At 40.8% G+C, this 11186-nt stretch overlaps 1 long non-coding RNA gene across 1 annotated transcript; it reads left to right on the top strand.

Moving 5' to 3' along the window:
* LOC115207129 (uncharacterized) lies at positions 1-1007 on the top strand. Its single transcript, XR_003880925.1, has 2 exons — positions 1-109; positions 412-1007. It is a non-coding gene; the product is annotated as an uncharacterized LOC115207129 (long non-coding RNA).
* The last annotated feature ends 10179 nt before the right edge of the window (positions 1008-11186 follow it).

The following is an 11186-nucleotide window of genomic DNA, read 5'->3' as shown; positions in this document are numbered from 1 at the left end:
AGGATGTCGTCTGGGGATTTCAACATTCCCCTTCTGTTTGTGTCTACACACCATCACAGACGTTTTGTGTTGTCTCTTTCTTCCCGCCTCCTCTTCGACCCTAGCCCAGGTAATTTGTTGCCATTTTTGTGTTGGTTTTCTTCATAGTTGCTTATTTTAACACCTTTGGGTTTTAGAAAAGTGCTATAAAATCATATGTATTAAACTAAAAGCCTCATTTCTGCAATTGAAGAACTGTAGTTTCATTTAGCCCTACATTTCTACTGATCTAGTTAGAAATAACAGAACTAAGTAGTCCCACTCTGTATCTGTGACTTCTGTATTCTTTGTAGGATTAAGTATATTCTATTTCCTGTCGTTTCTAGTCTTTTGGTTTCATAATTGATATCAAAAAGATGTTTTCTCTTATAGGTCAAGCAGCCTGTAGACCATAGAATTTGATCAAGGTGATCTGGCCACCGAAGGAAACCACCATCCTACCCAACATTTGATTACTGAACTTTACTCAAAACTTTCTCTTTATCCGTTGCTATTTGTGGAAAGTTTCATCATAATAAGAGTACAAAAAACATTATAGTCTCTGAACCAGCTTGGAATATTGTTTTGATTGGTTGATTTTTATCCTGTCTTTCCTGTAGCCTGTTGGGTTAAAGGCTAATTATCTGTGCAACTTTAAGCTAGCTTAATAGCGTAAAGGAAAACATTTTCAATGCCAATACGAATTGAATTTACAATGAGAGTAATTTTGTGCAAATCAATGAATATCAGTATTTCATTGTTTGTGTTGATTTATTTGACCCCTCCACCCCCACTCTTACCCTGTTTGAAGGATAACTTTTTTTGTTGCGCACACATCCACTCCAACTTAATGTGATACAGAAATACAACTGCATTGACAGACACTAGTTTGACAATGAGACAAGATGCTGAGGACACACATAAATATTTACAAACAAATAAACTACATATCAACCCATCTGAGAAGATTTACATCCAATTTACAAAAATCATCAAATGACAAATAGGAGGAGTGAATGTTTTGGGGTAATGTATATCAATATTGTCAAGTCTACTCCCGGTGCTCCCCTCCAGCGTTCGATGTCGCCGGTATACTAACCACCGGCATCAATCATTATGCACACCTGCACGTCATCAGCAGGCACACCTGGACTCCATTACCTCACTTATTACTGGCAGCTTCATTAAATAGTACCCGCAAAACACCAGTCTCAACAGTGAAGAGGTGACTCTGGCATGCTGGCCTTCTAGGCAGAGTTACAAAGAAAAAGACATATCTCAGACTGGCCAATAAAAATAAAAGATTAAGCTGGGCAAAAGAACAGACACTGGACAGAGGAACTCTGTCTAGAAGGCCAGGGTCCCGGAGTCGTCTCTTCACTGTTGACGTTAAGACTGGTGTTTTGCAGGTACTACTTAATGAAGCTGCCAGTTGAGGACTTGTGAGGCATCTGTTTCTCAAAATAGACACTCTAATGTACTTGTCCTCTTGCTCAGTTGTGCACCGGGGCCTCCCACTCCTCTTTCTATTCTGGTTCTAGACAGTTTGTGCTGTTCTGTGAAGGGAGTAGTACACAGCTTTGTACGAGATCTTCAGTTTCTTGCCAATTTCTCGCATGGAATAGACTTCAATTCTCAGAACAAGAATAGCCTGATGAGTTTCAGAAAAAAGTTATTTGTTTCTGGCCATTTTGAGCCTGTAATTGAACCCACAAATGCTGATGTTCCAGATACTCAACTAGTCTAAAGGCCAGTTTTATTGCTTCTTTAAATCAGGACAACAGTTTTCAGCTGTGCTAACATAATTGCAAAAGGGTTTTCTAATGATCAATTAGCCTTTTAAAATGCTAAACTTGGATTAGCACATCATGCCATTGGAACACAGGGGTGATGGTTGCTGATAATGTAGATAAAACATTACAAATCAACCATTTCTAACTACAATAGTCATTTACAACATTAACAATGTCTACACTGTATTTCTGATCATTTTTATGATATTTTAATGGACAAAAATGTGCTTTTCTTTCAAAAACAAGGACATTTCTAAGTGACCCCAAACTTTTGAACGGTAGTGTACATTATAATAAGAAATCCATCACAGATCAGACTTGCAAAGACTAGGTTGCCGATCATACATCCCTGATTTTGCACTTCTTGATGTCGTGTTTCTTTTTGGTGTTGTTGCCAGGGCTAACTACAATGACAGAATTAAAAAAAAAATGTTTTAATGCACATGACCATGGGAAAATCAGAACTGTGTCCATGGAACAGACCACGGAAACAATTAATTTAGACCCAAAACGGGTGTTTATTTGCTGAAATGTGTGCCGTTGCCCAGCTATTAAAAGGGACTCTGGGGCTATTTGAGTTTTACGGTAAGTATAAGCACTGTAATTAAGTGCATGTATTGTCAAAAGTGGATCACGTTAATAAATGGATCACTAATCACTTTAAACAATGTCACTTTAAATAATGGCACTTTAATCATGTTTACATATCTTTACATTACTCACATCACATGTATATCATGTATTTTATACCATCTACTGCACCTTGCCTATGCCACTCGGCCATAGCTCATCCATATATTTATATGTACATATTCTCATTCACCCTTTAGATTAGTGTGTATTAGGTAGTTGTTGGAGAATTGTTAGATGACTTGTTAGATTTGTGTGTATTAGATAGTTTTTGGGAATTGTTAGATATTACTGCACTGTTGGAACTAGAAGCACAAGTATTTCGCTACACTCACATTAACACCTGCTAACCAAGTGTATGTGACCAATAAAATTTGATTTGATGTGGACTTGTGCGTAGAAAGTGACTTTTAAAAAAAAAGTAATTTCTTTAAGGTCTTTACAGGATTTTTTAAAGCATTTCTTACAGGACAAGTTCAGGTAGTCCCATGCAGTTTCAGTCCATTTTCATTCTGTTTGGTTCCTATTGAATACGACCCTGTACTGCCTCCAATCAAGTCCCAGGCTTTTGTGGGCACACTGCCCCTCGACAGCTCATTTGCTCTTCTATAGTTTCAGTTTTGTTTTTCTGTAGAGAGCAGTCTCGCGTTGATCATTGACCGATGGCTGACCCAGATTCTACTTTATGATTTCAGAAAAGCTCAAAACGGGAAAGCTCAAAAGGAATGATGTGACAGACTAGTCCTGGTCTCCCATTTCATCTGTGTGTAGTGTCTTTAGATTGGTCTGTTACACTGGTCGCAGCAAGACTCTTTATTGCCACACAGAGTTGGTAGTAATTGTTTTTGGTACAGCACGATAGACAAAAACTCTCACAAGGTTTTAGTTTCAATTTATTAGTAGACAAGTAGAACTTTTTAAGGTGCAGGGTGACTTGCATTGACTCTGAAATGGCAAGAGACAAAATAATATAGAACAGCAAAAAATACATGAAGAAACAGACATTATACAGCTGTGCCAGGAAAATAACCTCTCCCTCAACGTCGACAAAACAAAAGAGCTGATCGTGGACTTCAGGAGACAGCAGAGGGAGCACGCCCCCATCCACATCGACGGGACCGCAGTGGAGAAGGTGAAAAGCTTCAAGTTCCTCGGCGTACTCATCACTGACAATCTGATGGTCCACCCTCATAGACAGTGTGGTGAGGTGCAACAGCTCCTCTTCAACCTCAGGAGGCTGAAGAAATAACATCTGCTAAATATGTGAATGCAACCAATACAATTTTATTAGAATATATCATATAATCATGTAGACGTTAAATGTATCTTCACAGTATAGAGTCTGATAGCATAAAGTAGGAAATAGTCGGAATGTCTTTGTCCTAGCAGGTAGAACTGAGAAGCTGTGAACGGTCAGTGCTCTCTGAGTTGAGGGAGGTCGTGAAGGGGGTGCGATGGATCTTTGAGGAGTACAATTATGGCTTTGAGGAGTACAATTATGGCTTCCTATCTACATTTCGTTAAAGTCACCATCCATGGCCAAAAACGTGAGGGTAGAGCTGGGGAGCAAGGTGGAAAAATATAGCCGTCTGCATTTTACTGCCTCAAGCTCCTTCTATAGCTCTTTGGTGCAACTGACAAGCTGAACATCACCATACTCCAGCACAGCATACTAGAATACATGAGGCCTTGTAATATTCTTATAATATTCTTATAATCCATCTACTGTATATCAGCAGCATGTCACCAGGTCAAATTCCTGGTACATGTAAATGTTCTTGGTGAAGCTTGTTCTGATTTTACAGCCTGTTTCTACAATGTTATTTACAAACAGAAACAAAATCACCATAGCAACACAACACAGTAACATAACAATAGTGTATCACATCAGCCAACATATCATGGAAACAACCTCGCTAGTGAGTCCTAACAATAGTCAGTGGAGTAGGTTTTTAGTGTGTTAATGGCTAAGGGCACAAAGCTTATACTGAAACATGCCTTATTGCACCATACAGTACCTATGGCTGTATGTGAATAATGGGAAGTCAGTATCATCTGCCATTGGGCTTACTTTGCGTGTAATCTTGTATTATGCCTTAGTGATTTCTTAGCTGATTATGGCCCACTTCTCATATGAAGTCTGCAATAAGTATACTGACCCCTATATAACACTGGATTCGGATATGTCTTAACAAGTGTCATTCTGTTCTTAGGACAAAGAAGATTGTACATTTTTCCTGATCATAGAGAGGTTTTGAAAGCCTTATTTGACCAGGGAAGGACCAGGAGAGGGTCACCTATGCTGGCTGAGACAGCCACCAGAACTGGACTGTCAGAGAGTGTGGTGGAGGTGAGGGTCATTAATGTTCTGTTTTGTATTCTGTGAACACAAGAAAGGGTTTTGTCTTTTTGTAATATCTGGCTTAGGATTACTTAGGAAACTTCCAATGGCCTTACTGATGATTCATCGTTTATATAAGACATTCATTGAAACCATCTTAACCTTCTACTTCCTTGGGTGGTATGGTTCAGCAGCGTCAAGTCTCAAAGCTTCCCATCACTCTACAAATCAAGACCCATCCATAAATCCAGACAATTTTACTTAGACACACCCACTATACGACCAGTACCAAACAGCTTCTGTCAGGTCGAAGGTTCAAAACCCCACTCTGTAAAACAAACAGGGCACACAAGTCATTCATATCAACCAGCATCATGTTCCTAAATCCAGGAAGACTTAACCATAACTCACCACCTACAGTATACCTCTATGTATTTGTCTGTCTGACCTTGTCTTGTGAAGTATGGCCTGTGATATTTTAAGTTGTGTTTAAGTGACGTGTTGAATGTTCTGTGATGTGTTACAGTACGTTTGCCATTATTCCCAAATTATATCACATGTATATATCACAAATTATATCACATTATTCCCAAATTATTCCCGCTATGGAACAATGAAGGGTTTGACTTCAAATTCGGATCTTATCCTTTGCCTTCGGATCTTATCCTTTTGCTGTTGTGATAATAATGTTGATTATTATGTTATTTCAACTTTTTGTGTTTTGCCTCTAGTTTCATATTGCCTGGTAAAACCCAGATTCAAAACACCCCTCTGGTTGTGACACAATGCAGATAATAAAAAGGGCTCCTTTTTCAATCATCTGCAAGATAAAAAGCTGAGTTGGTGGAGCAATAGTTGTGTTTACTCTTTTAATAAACTATTATGTGCTGATTTGAAAATGTGATGCAGTGTTCTTTACTGTTGTGTTGTCTTCCTATTGTTTCCTCTAGAACTGGTTAGGGAATGAAAGAAAAACTGGCCCAGGGTAAAGCTGTCCCTCAACAAAAAACTAAGCTCTACAAACGTAATGTGTCAGTTTACAACCTGTTTGAGGGACCACCGTAAAGCTAAAGGGTTGCTTTAATTACCTGTTTGCAATTACAAGAGCAAGGCGGGCATTCATGTATTGTGGACTGTATGCATTTCTCAATCGGTGTGTCTATGATGTAGGTTAATTATTGTTATTTTTAGATGAATGATCAGAGGGGGTTCTCTTCAGAACATTATGGGTCTAACAACAAATTCTAAAGTCTACTGACTCTATCAGAGACATATTTGTACTTTGTTTCAACATGTAAATGTTTTGTTGTTGTAAGGTCTTGACAGAATAGATTGTTTTATCAATGTCACTGACATTGGCATGTTTTCTGTTGTATGTCAGGAGTTATGGCAGGTACACAGGTACACAGGTACACAATTGGCAGGCATTACCACCTGCCACAAAAGCCCATTACAGTGAGGAGGCAGACAAGCTACAGGCAGGAGGTCTGGAATTGAAGGGGAACCTGAAGGCATTAAAAGTCAAAGATAATTTAAGACGGCTGAAATCAATGTTGGGAATATATACTAAATGGTCACAATAGTAAATCGTGACATTTTGAAACTTTTACTTTAAAAAAGTAATGTGTTTGGATTTGATAGTTGGAGTTAGACATACAGAATCTGAGATACAGGTTTAAGATAGAGGGACCAGGCATTTTTCTTACAGTAGGATTTTAGTCTTTTCGCCAACTCTTTTCCTATAAGGACTTTTAGGTATTGTCTTTTTTTTACATCTAATTTCATTTATTATTTATCTTGTCTATTTCTACATATTGTTTTGTTAGGTTATCGAGTTGGAAGCTATGGGGGTCGACACAACATTCCTTGTCCACAACCTCGAGGACCCCATACCAGTCAGCACAGCCTCATCTGGGAGGGGAAAGGAATTTGTTGAGGGCCAGGATCTGATCGCCAAGTTTTCTGTACACTTTTCTGGTACACATATTTTAAAAATAACTTTGGTAACGCTTAACCTCAAGCATACAGATGTAGGATCTTAATTTGATCACCCTGTTGCAGGACCACTTTTCTGCAAGACAGGACGTTTTTTACTTGTAGTGTATTTGAAGTTTGAAAAGGCTTCTGAAGTTTCTAATTTCCACGTAGAAATGTCAGACTTGATTTTTGCGATAAATGTATCAACCCCCATCAAAAATGTCAATTCATTATAATCCACATATGATATTTCCTGTTACTGCAGGATTATTTTCCTGATACTGCAAGATTATTTTCCTAATGTAACAAACTGACTCAAATTAAGATCCTACATCTGTACATCTATAATACCTTCAAACACACTCATACAGTACCGTGCCTCTTTTATTGTTACATCTAGGCAAACCTGCAGCTTCACAGTCAAAGGGGTTTGACAAGGCTAGAGTGCAAGGAGTACAAGCCTCATTCAACCAGAAGGATAGTATGTATCATTTTATTTGAAATAACTATTAAAATGTACTGTATATCTGTAATTCAACAATTAAATAACGGTCATGCTCCGCTTTTAAGCAAGCTTAAAAAAATGTACCACTAAAATTCCACTAAAGCACTAAAAAGGGCTGACATTTGATTTATAAAAACGTATGCGGTTGCTGTGCCTTGTCGGTTTACATTGTTGATATTCAAGTAAGCAAATTTCTGGATCACTGATTGAAGCTTGGAATAATGTGTACACTTGATCTTCCTTCACTAAAGCCTTCTTTCTCTTTCTGTTTAGATGAAGCAGGTGGACAGGGCAGAGTTCCACATATGGTTGTGGCTGCCAAGAAAGTGGTCATTGAAGGAGAGGGCATGCCAGCTGGGATAGAGTTGAAAAAGCCCTCCCACTATGGCATGGACCAACTATATTCCATTTTTGAGGCAGGCCTTGGCATCAAGTTCACAATAAGTAAGATGCAACAAATGCTCTCTAAAATGTTTCAATGCAGAATTGTACTGTCTTGGTCATTGAGATGAACAACATTGACATGTACAGTACAGGCAGTGACTTGACCCATTACTTTAGACAATCAGGACATTCCCTTTGAACCGATACCCATTGTGGCCGCTGCTCTCACTCAAGGGCAACGGTGGGCTTTACCATATATGGCCATCTACCACTTGTTATTGTTTTTTTCTGGGTCAATGTGTCTGCTGATTATGAAAGAAGCAGCAAATGTTTTATTTTAGAATATCTGTTGGCAGCTGGGGGTGGTGCTGGGCCTAGAGCTGGAGATGGGAGTGGAGCTGGGCCTGGAGATCAAATCAAATCAAATTCTATTAGTCACATGCGCCGAATACAACAGGTGTAGACCTTACGGTGAAATGCTTACTTACGAGCCCCTAACCAACAATGCAGTTTCAAAAAATACAGATAAGAGATAAAAGTAATTAAAGAGCAGCAGTGAAATAACAATAGCAGTACCCCCCAATGTGCGGGGGCACCGGTTATTTGAGGTAGTATGTACATGTAGGTACAGTTATTAAAGTGACTGTGCATAGATGACTCCAGAGAGTAGCAGTGCTGTAATGAGGGGGGGGGGGGGGGCACTGCAAATAGTCTGGGTATCCATTTGACTAGGTGTTCAGGAGTCTTATGGCTTGGGGGTAGAAGCTGTTTAGAAGCCTCTTGGACCTAGACTTGGCGCTCCGGTACCGCTTGCCGTGCGTTAGCAGAGAGAACAGTCTATGACTAGGGTGGCTGGAGTCTTTGACAATTTTTAGGGCCTTCCTCTGACACCGCCTTGTATAGAGGTCCTGGATGGCAGGAAGCTTGGCCCCAGTGATGTACTGGGCCGTACGCACTACCCTCTGTAGTGCCGTGCGGTCGGAGGCCGAGCAGTTGCCATACCAGGCAGTGATGCAACCAGTCAGGATGCCCTCGATGGCGCTGCTGTAGAACCTTTAAAGGATCTGAGGACCCATGCCAAATCTTTTCAGTCTCCTGAGGGAGAATAGGTTTTGTCGTGCCCTCTTCACGACTGTCTTGGTGTGCTTGGACCATGTTAGTTTGTTGGTGATGTGGACACCAAGGAACTTGAAGCTCTCAACCTGCTCCACTGCAGCCACGTCGATGAGAATGGGGGCGTACTCTGTCCTCTTTTTCCTGAAGTCCACAATCATCTCCTTTGTCCTGATCACATTGAGGGAGAGGTTGTTGTCGTGGCACCACATGGCCAGGTCTCTGACCTCCTCCCTTTAGGCTGTCTCGTCGTTGTTGGTGATGTTGTGCCATCTGCAAATTTAATGATGGTGTTGGAGTCGTGCCTGGCCATGCAGTCATGAGTGAACAGGGAGTACAGGAGGGGACTGAGCACGCACCCCTGAGGGGCCCCCGTGTTGAGGATCAGCGTGGCAAATGTGTTGTTACCTACCCTCACCACCTGGGGGCAGCCCGTAAGGAAGTCCAGAATCCATTTGCAGAGGGAGTTGTTTAGTCCCAGGGTCCTTAGCTTATTGATGAGCTTTGAGGGCACTATGGTGTTGAACGCTGAGCTATAGTCAATGAATAGCATTCTCACATAGGTGTTCTTTTTACCCAGATGGGAAAGGGCAGTGTGGAGTGCAATGGAGATTGCGTCATCTGTGGATCTGTTGAGGCGGTATGCAAATTGGAGTGGGTCTAGGGTTTCTGGGATGATGGTGTTGATGTGAGCCATGACCAGCCTTTCAAGGCACTTCATGGCTACAGACGTGAGTGCTACGGTTTGGTAGTCATTTAGGCAGGTTACCTTAGTGTTCTTGGACACAGGGACTATGGTGGTCTGCTTAAAACATGTTGGTATTACAGACTCGGACAGGGAGAGGTTGAAAATGTCAGTGAAGACACTTGCCAGTTGGTCAGCGCATGCTCTTAGTACACGCCCTGGTAATCCATCTGGCCTTGTGAATGTTGAGCTGTTTAAAGGTCTTACTCACATCGGCTGCGGAGAGCGTGATCCCACAGTCTTCCGGAACAGCTGGTGCTCTCATGCATGTTTCAGTGCGATTTGCCTCGAAGCGAGCATAGAAGTAGTTTAGCTCGTTTAGTAGGCTCGTGTCACTGGGCAGCTCTCGGCTGTTCTTCCCCTTGTAGTCTGTAATGGTTTGCAAGCCCTGCCACATCCAACGAGCATCAGAGCCGGTGTAGTACGATTCGATTTTAGTCCTGTATTGATGCTTTGCCTGTTTGATGGTTCGTCGGAGGGCATAGTGGGATTTCTTATATGCTTCCGGTTTAGAGTCCCACTCCTTGAAAGCCGTAGCTCTAGCCTTTAGCTCAGTGCGGATGCTGCCTGTAGTCCATGGCTTCTGGTTGGGGTATCTATGTACACTCACCGTGGGGACGACGTCATCGATGCACTTATTGATGAAGCCAATGACTGATGTGGTGTACTCCTCAATGCCATCAGAGGAATCCCGGAACATATTCCAGTCTGTGCTAGTAAAACAGTCCTGTAGATTAGTATCTGCTTCATCTGACCACATTTTTATTGATCTAGTCACTGGTGCTTCCTGCTTTAATTTTTGCATGTAAGCAGGAATCAGGAGGATAGAATAAGGGTCAGATTTGCCAATTGGAGGCTTTACAAAAAGGCTTTACAACGAAAGCAAAACATTAGATTATGTCAGGAGAGTGCCCAGTCAGAAATAATCAGACACCCATTTTTCAAGCTAGCATATAATGTCACAAAAACCCAAACCACAGCTAAATGCAGCACTAACCTTTTATGATCTTCATCAGATGACACACATAGGACATTATGTTATACAATACATGCATGTCTGTTCAATCAAGTTCATATTTATATCAAAAACCAGCTTTTTACATTAGCATGTGACGTTCAGAAAAAGCATACCCCCCGCAAACTTCCGGGGAATTTACTAACAATTTGCTAAATGACTCACGATAAACGTTCACAAAAAGCATAACAATTATTTTAAGAATTATAGATACATTACTCCTCTATGCACTCGATATGTCCGATTTTAAAATAGCTTTTCGGATGAAGCACATTTTGCAATATTCTAAGTACATAGCCCAGCCATCACGGGCTAGCTATTTAGACACCCACCCAGTTCAGCCTTCACCAAAATCACATTTCCTATAAGAAAAATGGTCTTACCTTTCCTGTTCTTCGTCAGAATACACTTCCAGGACTTCTACTTCAATAACAAATGTAGGTTTGGTCCCAAATAATCCATCGTTATGTTCCATCAACGACGTTTTGTTCGTGCGTTCTAGACACTATCCCAATGGTAAATCACGGTCGTACGCATGGCGCAGAACGTGACAAAATATTTCTAAATATTCCATTACCGTACTTCGAAGCATGTCAACCGCTGTTTAAAATCAATTTTTATGCAATTTATCTCGTAGAAAAGCGATAATATTCTGACCGGGAATC

The sequence above is a fragment of the Salmo trutta genome, chromosome 14 (genome assembly GCF_901001165.1).
Source record: "Salmo trutta chromosome 14, fSalTru1.1, whole genome shotgun sequence".
Lineage (NCBI taxonomy): Eukaryota > Metazoa > Chordata > Actinopteri > Salmoniformes > Salmonidae > Salmo > Salmo trutta.
This window is presented reverse-complemented; position numbering and strand designations above follow the sequence as displayed.